This window comes from Ovis canadensis, chromosome 20 (genome assembly GCF_042477335.2).
Source record: "Ovis canadensis isolate MfBH-ARS-UI-01 breed Bighorn chromosome 20, ARS-UI_OviCan_v2, whole genome shotgun sequence".
Lineage (NCBI taxonomy): Eukaryota > Metazoa > Chordata > Mammalia > Artiodactyla > Bovidae > Ovis > Ovis canadensis.
The window spans coordinates 53,853,112-53,861,083 of NC_091264.1; the positions used below are offsets into that span (position 1 = coordinate 53,853,112).

The following is a 7,972-nucleotide window of genomic DNA, read 5'->3' on the forward strand; positions in this document are numbered from 1 at the left end:
CTGAGTTTCACTGCTGACGGTTCTTTTTGCCCCACTCTCTTGGCTTACCTCGTCCACACTTTCTACCGTGACATGTGTTCTGACAACTCCTCTATAATCACCTTGTGTGATCTGTACCACTCTTGGGTGTGACTATCACCTTTTCCAGATGAAGGAGATGAGGCTAAGAAAACTAATTTGCAAAAGCTGCATGATTAGTATTAAGGAATACTAATAAGCCACAACCTTCCGAATCCAAAGGCCATGGTCCTCTGATTCCAAAGGATAAAATGAGGTATACAACTGAAAATAGACAGGTTTCAGGAACATATCAGACTGTTGACTGATTTTACATCTTGGTCTTGGACAATACTAAGGAAACTAAGGATTACCTCTTCTGTAAGCCTACTTATAAACTGAAATATATTTATATACAAATGTACAAATTCACATACGCTATTCCAAATACTCTTACCTCTGCCTGCTCACATGGTTTCCCAAGAAACATTTCAATAGTGATAAGTTGCTCAAGTATGCTAATGGAGAGTACTATTTTAAAAAGGAAAAAAGTCTGGACTCATTAAATACTACAGGAAAGAAGCATGAAGTGACAGGACCTTGCTGAAAGATTTAAAGCAAAATTTCCTGAGGTACTTCTGCACTTTCCAAGAGGGGGCAGAAATGAGAACAAGGGTTACATGAGTTTCTGGCAGCAACAGTCCCAATTGGCAGACCTAGAAACTGAGCTGTATGAACAAGACAGTTGCTGTATATACTAGGAAAAGCTGGCTTAAAACTCAACATTCAAAAACCTAAGATCATGGCATCTGGTCCCATCACTTCAAGGCCAATAGATGGGGTAACAATGGAAACAGTGAGAGACTTTATTTTCTTGGGCTCCAAAATGACTGCAGATGGTGACTACAGCCATGAAATTAAAAGACGCTTGCTCCCTGAAGAAAAACTATGACAAAGCTAGACAGGATATTAAAAAGTAGAGACATTACCATACCAACAAAGATCCGTCTAGTCAAAACTATGGTTTTTCCAGTAGTCAAGTATGGATGTGAGAGTTGGACCATAGAGAAAGCTGAGCGCCAAAGAATGGATGCTTTTGAACTGTGGTGTTGGAGAAGACTCTGGAGAGTCCCTTGGACTGCAAGAAGATCCAACCAGTCAATCAAAGCCCCTTAAAGGAAATCATACCTGAATATTCATTGGAAAGACCGGTGCTGAAGCGGAAACTCCAATACTTTGGCCACCTGATGTGAAGAACTGACTCATTGGAAGAGACCCTGATGTTGGGAAAGACTGAAAGCAGGAAAAGAAGGGGATGACAGAACGAGATAGTTGGATGGCATCACTGAGTCTGAGCAAGCTCCAGGAGTTGGTGAAGGACAGGGAAGCCTGGCATGCTGCAGTCCATGGGGTCACAAAGAGTTGGACATGACTGAACAACTGAACTGAACTGAATACGTACTAGGCGTAGCAGTGGAGCCTCTGTTTACAAAGCTCTGTGTACAAAGATATTTTTAAGAACCAGCTAAATGCAGAGAACGATGTCTGCCTTTGGGGACATGGAAGAAAAGGTTGCATTCCACAGGTGCAAAGAGTCTCTCCTGGACTAGAAGCTTTTACCCTTAAAGATTAAACTTTGAGATAACTCGTCCCCTCTTTACCTACGGTTTACTGTTGATTAGACAGAATAAACAACAAAGTCAAAAGAAGTTGATTAAAACAAACTTATGAGACTAACGTTAAAACTTGAGAGTCCCTTGGACTGCAAGGAGATCCAACCAGTCCATCCTAAAGGAGATCAGTCCTGGGTGTTCATTGGAGGGACTGATGTTGAAGCTGAAACTCCAATACTTTGGCCACCTGATGGGGAGAGCTGACTCATTTGAAAGGACCCTGATGCTGGGAAAGACTGAGGGCAGGAGAAGGGGACGATGGATGAGATGGTTGGATGGCATCACCGACACAATGGACATGGGTTTGGGTGGGCTCCGGGAGTTGGTGATGGACAGGGAGGCCTTGCTGCGGTTCATAGAGTCACAAAGAGTCGGACATGACTGAGCTACTGAACTGAACTGAACGTTAAAACTTACTGCTAAATAAGGCATCACCAACTCAATGGGCCTAAGTTTGAGCAAACTCTGGGAGATAGAGAAGGACAGGAAAGCCTGGCATGCTAATGGGGTCACAGAGATGGACATGACTTGGCAATGGAACAACAACTATAATATAAAGGAGACTTAAAAGACAGTTTAATAAAGGAATACACATTTTAATTTGTAATTGCTCTAGCAGGACAACACTGGGAGACAGAATTTCTAAAAACTTTGAAGGAAATTAATGATTCAGTGTAACAGAATCACTTATAGGGAGCAATGGAGAATGTAGCAAATAATCACACTATAGATAAAATCACCATATGACGTGAAATTATAAAGTATATTTTAAAAAGCATCCTGATTGTTAAGGATTAACGCTACTTTGGAACACATATTTTCAATGTAGTAATTGTCTTTAGTCATTAAATCTATCTAAGAATGTTGAGTTCCACACATTGAACACACTTACACTGAAATATAAGGACAAGAGAAGACTTTATAAGGTCTTTGCAGAATTAGGAAATTTGCCAGATATCCCCAAATTAGCATGCTATCATCTACAGAGTCAATCAACAGCTTGTACTCATAGAGATACTCATATGGGGTGTTGAAAGGGGTATGTGAGTATGCCCAAGAGGCTTAACTTCTGAGTCACAGATCTATATAAAAGGAATGATAACATCTATCCATTAGGGCTATAAAGATACTTTTATGTATGTAAAATACCTCAATAAATAAATGGTAGAGAGTTGTAGCACTAGCAAGAGTACTCCCCTAGAATCTATATGGTTTCTTAAGATTGGATCCAATCCTTTCAGTGCCTACGTATTGGGATAAATTCTTTTGGAAATCTTCAACCATAGGAACTTGGGAAGATAGATCTTTTAAGACAGAAGATCCTGAAAGGCAGAAACATCAAGAAGTGGAACTTCCAAAAACCAAGTCTTATTTAAGTAGGATTTTGAGGACTGGAAACTCCAGTGATTATCTCCACTATTTCAGAATAAAATCTCTGGGAGAGGTCTGAAGGCAAATCATTTCTGAATGATTTGCTGACTTAGTAATTCATGTTCTTCACATACCTCACCACCTTACTTTTCTTTCTTTACCATCATCTTGCTTAGGATACTCCTTTTCTTCTGTCAATCAGTTGAAATAGACCGCATCCAAAGTAATGAAAAACACAGGATGCTAGTTTACAATAATTCACTGGCTTTGTAAACATTGCCCTTAAGGTCACATTTTGAGTTTCATTGAAAATCAGAGATTTGCAACATACTTTAATGCTATTCCTGTATCATTGAACTTGTAAAGAAATTCATTTCAAATGAGCAAAGTCCTCACTACTACAAGAACTGGAATGAATATAAAATTGAATGCCTATGAAAAGAATATGAAATGTAAAGTCTCTCCTCCAAGTTTGGATTATGGCTACAACTGGATCAATATTCATCTGTAGAAAGACATTATTAGAATCTAGATGGCTTCTAAAGTATCTTCCAATTTTAATGCTGTATGACTCGATTATTTCTGTGTAGGTGAATCATAGAAATTAAATTAACATGGCATGATTAAATAAGGCAATTTGTGAGCGGGGCTGCCCTAAGCCTACTCTCTCTGTGGCTAAAGGTATTTCTTAGAATACTGAGCTAAAAATGTAACTACATTCTGCAACCAATGCAAACGTTGTAATTGATGGGAGGGGAAAAAATTCAACCCAGAGTGCCAACAATTCCTCTATGAGCTAGCGTGGCAGGGAGAGTGTGGGGTCAGTGAAGCATCAAGTTACAGACTAAATTAAAGACCTGGAGAAGAGTGACAGGGTCTAATCATCCAGTGTCTGAGGTCGCCAGAGTTGGATCTGCCACCCTTACTCGCTCACAAAGAATTGCTCAGCGGATGCTGAGCGCATAGACTAAGGGCCCAAACATCTTACATTAAAAAGGCCTTCAGTTCCAAACAGCTCTTTATGGAATTATTTCCTTGAAGTTTTTAGTTCTGTCATATTAAAATTGGCATGAAAAAGTAATCAAAACCTAATGCTTACAGTGCTCTGCCACAAAGAAAAATATTGTGGGTTTTCATTCCTATTAAAAACATGTGTTACGTATATATACATAATTATGTAAGTCCCAGACCCAGTGTACACACAAATACACAAAAACCATAGGAAAATAATAATAGCTTTCCCCAAGCCAACAGATTTTATAACACAGTGTTGTACTCTGTCCATAACTCCCCTCATGAAGCCAATGCTTTGAGAATGTCAGTGGATAATGAACATTTCTGCATATTTTGTTTCATAAGCTGCAAACACGAGATATGTAGGAAGGAATTAAGGTCACTGTTAAAACTCACACACAGTATTTTCTAGACTTGGTTGTCTAAATTGTGTGTATCTGCTATTTTTCCTAGGGGAAAGTTAATTTTAGAAAGGAGAAAAAGTTTGCCAGGAAAGCAATCCCATTGGCTCAATACCTAGACAGTGACTCTGAAAGTTCAAAATGCTTTACAGACAGTCGCCTACTTGTCCTTAATATCCTTGAAAGCAAGTATCAGATACTATTCCTGTTTCATAACAAGCATCTTATTTCATAAAATGTTGTATGATTTACCATTATACCTACTTCATGGCGTTTGAAAACAATTAGTCCTTCACCTCAAATTTCCGAAAGACAAATGCAACTCTTTATTTTCCCTAGCAGTTACACTCAGAGTTTGCTAGGTACTTAGAATGGTTCAGGTATACATATACATGAAAAGCAGCAGGTGGACATCAATGACAGTTTGAGATGGAGAAACCGTACTTGTGCAAACTCAAACACAATACAATTTACACTCTTAACCAAGTCAGGGTTAGAAGAGCTTGGTTCAAATACTGAGGAATGTAAATAAGACCTAAATCAATTTATATGATAATTCCTCTTTTAGTTCCTAGAGATATAGTTCATTTGGGTCTTTAGCCTTAAAACAACCAACAAGTAAAAATGCCAGTGGTAACTGAAAGTCAGCCAGTGTAAGCAAAATGAAGGACTTTTCTGATTCCCAGGAGAATAGGCCTCAGCCCTCTCTAATTGCCACAGTACTTGTGAAGCAGTTCCTACGTTTTAAAAGTTGATGTGTAAAAGCTAACTCTTTAACAAGGGCTCTTGGAAGTGCAGTATTTCTCTCCAACCTGTATCTTAATTTCAGAAGAACTGTTTAGGCTCTCTTCCCAAAATTGCCGTCTTAAAACCAATGGCACGCACCAAACTCATCAGTTTGAAGGGAACCTGCTTTTACTCCGTTTAAACTCCCTGTTCACGCTACGATTTTCAGCTGATGTTTACCAACAGCTGGGTGCCCACTCTCCTTCTCATAAGGACCTGATAGATATTTTCAGATAATTATGAGAGACAGCTCATCGCATTCACCTGAAGTTCTTTTTTTTTTTTTTTTCCAATACACGGAAGACTTTTCGCACACGCACACACCTTGCCATCTCTTAATCAGGCTCTCAGCATCCAAGGAGAAGCTATTTACACTGTGATAAAGTTCTAGCGCCGCAATCACCCAGAACACCCTGTAAACTTATCACAGTGTTTCATTTTCAGGAAAAACAAAAATAAAACCAAGGCACCTCAATCCCTGTTTGGTGCAGATACACAAGATAAGACAGCTACCTTGACCAGGGGTTAATATCCTCCCAAAGTTAGGATAGTAACAAAAGGGGGGGAGGGTATGTGTTGGAAGGGGAAGAGTTGTGATCTCAGCCTGGAAATGACTAGACTCCGGGGAATACCGGTGTGCCGATGCCTACGACACACACCTGGGCAGAGTGGACGACACCCCCCTCCCCCGCCCGCCGCCCCTCTCTCCCGGGGCCGGGGGCGCGGGGTTTCGGAGCTGCCTGGGGGGAAAGGGGAGTAAAGAGAGGGGTGAGGGCGGAGAGGAGGCGGGGGTCCGCGAGCGTCCGAGTCCCAGCGGGCCGACCGCCCGAGGCTCAGCCCCGCGCCTAGGGGGCCGGGGAGGGGGCGAGGGAGGGAGTAGGGGGTGACAGCTTGGGGAGGCCGAGGAGGCACCTGGCCCGGGGCGAGGGCAGCACCCCTCGCCCCTCCTTACCGTGCGCGTGAGGTCCGCGCCCGGACGGGGAGACTAGGAGGGGCAGGACACGGGCGCAGGCCCGCGGAGGTCCGCTGTCAGCTTCCCCAGGCAGCAGCTCCAGGTACCCGAGGCGCTCGGATCTCCAGGCTACCAGCCGCTGCGCGCGGCTAGAGGCCCCTCCCCCGGCCCTTGCCCCCGATGCTGCCTCCCCAACCCCTCCCGCTCGCCTCTGCGCGCTCCCCTTCTCCCCCTGCTGTTTATCCCGGAGAGCTGGGGCCCCTCTCCCGAGCCTTGCCTCCCCCGCGCGTGCACGCACACACCTCCCCCAGGAACGAGCTCTCTTTAGGAAGCAGGCAGCGAACGCGATCCTTGAAATTCTGGAGCTGGGCGATTTCAGGAAAAAAAAAAAAAAAACCTGTTAAAATCTCTGATCTACCCTCTGAGGTTCAAAGCATTCATCCCTGCCTCCGTCCTCATTTGTTCTAATCACAGCATCTCTCGACAGTTGATGTTGATTGTACTCTGAGAATCTTCTGCCAGTCAGTCTAATTTTTCCAGAATAGCTCTTTCCATTTCATTGTTTTAAAAATGTAGACGTCCCCACTAGTTACACTTAGGTTGCCAGGACTTTCGGTTGGCCCCAAGAAGGATACGTTCAGCTGTGCAAATCGGGACAGACCTCTTTTGCTAGTATTGTCCATACCTACCACCTATCAGGGCCCCAAGTCAGGGCAAAGGCAATTAATTTCACTTGGCTTTGTGTACTGAGTGTGCCCGGGGCCTCCGTTCTCAAGAGTGATGCAGTCCTGAAGTTCTGGAGAGGAGCAGCTGTATGTATTCAAAGAGAAATCTAGTAGCAAATGAACTAGCAAAAAGGAGAGCATACTGAGCAATACTATGAAAGATGAGAGTGATGGAAGGGGGTTGCGAAACATCACTGTATCACTAACAGGAAAGCTCTCCGAGTGACATATCCCTACTGGGAATGTAGAAGGTGAGTTGTCCAGTGCCCCAGTCGAGTAGGACTTCCTGCGAACTCGGACTGCAGCAGCCAGGCCTCTCTGTCTCTCATCTCCCCAAGTTTGCCCAAGTTCATGTCCAGTGCATCAGTGATGCCATCCAGCATCCTCTCATCCTCTCAGTGGTGAGTCGTTAAATGGCATTTATTTGTTCGTTTACCTATCTATATATATATGGAGTAGGTTAGAGTGTAGCATTATTCATAGGTTGTAATTTAATAGTGATAGTGATTGGTGGTTTCAGTCAGTTCAGTCACTCAGTGGTGTCCGACTCTTTGCGACCCCATGAACCGCAGCATGCCAGGCCTCCCTGTCCATCACCAACTCCCGGAGTCCACCCACATCCATGTCTATCAAGTCGATGATGCCACCCAACCATCTCATCCTCTGTCGTTCCCTTCTCCTCCTGCCCTCAATCTTTCCCAGCATGAGGATCTTTTCCAATGAGTCAGCTCTTTGCATCAGGTGGCCAAAATATTGCCGTTTTAGCCTCAACATCAGTCCTTTCAATGAACACCCAGGACTGATCTCCTTTAGGATGGACTGGTTGGATCTCCTTGCAGTCTAAGGAACTCTTAAGAGTCTTCTCCAACACCAGCGTTCAAAAGCATCTATTCTTCAGCACTCAGCTTTCTTCACAGTCCAACTCTCACATCCATACATGACCAATGGAAAAACCATAGCCTTGACTAGACGGACCTTTGTTGGCAAAGTATTGTCTCTGCTTTTTAATATACTGTCTAGGTTGGTCATAACTTTCCTTCCAAGGAGTAAGCA

At 43.3% G+C, this 7,972-nt stretch overlaps 1 protein-coding gene across 3 annotated transcripts in view; it reads right to left on the reverse strand.

Moving 5' to 3' along the window:
• The window catches only part of RNF144B (ring finger protein 144B), a 160,025-nt gene extending 153,563 nt beyond the window's left edge, over positions 1-6,462 (reverse strand). For 2 of the 3 annotated variants that reach the window (XM_069563335.1, XM_069563331.1), the window contains exon 1: positions 6,195-6,320. The gene's annotated coding sequence lies outside the window, so the exon portion shown is untranslated. Of the gene's footprint in view, positions 1-6,194 lie in introns of all 3 variants that reach the window. The other variant, XM_069563328.1, reaches the window with a different exon arrangement.
• Between the last annotated feature and the right edge of the window lie 1,510 nt (positions 6,463-7,972).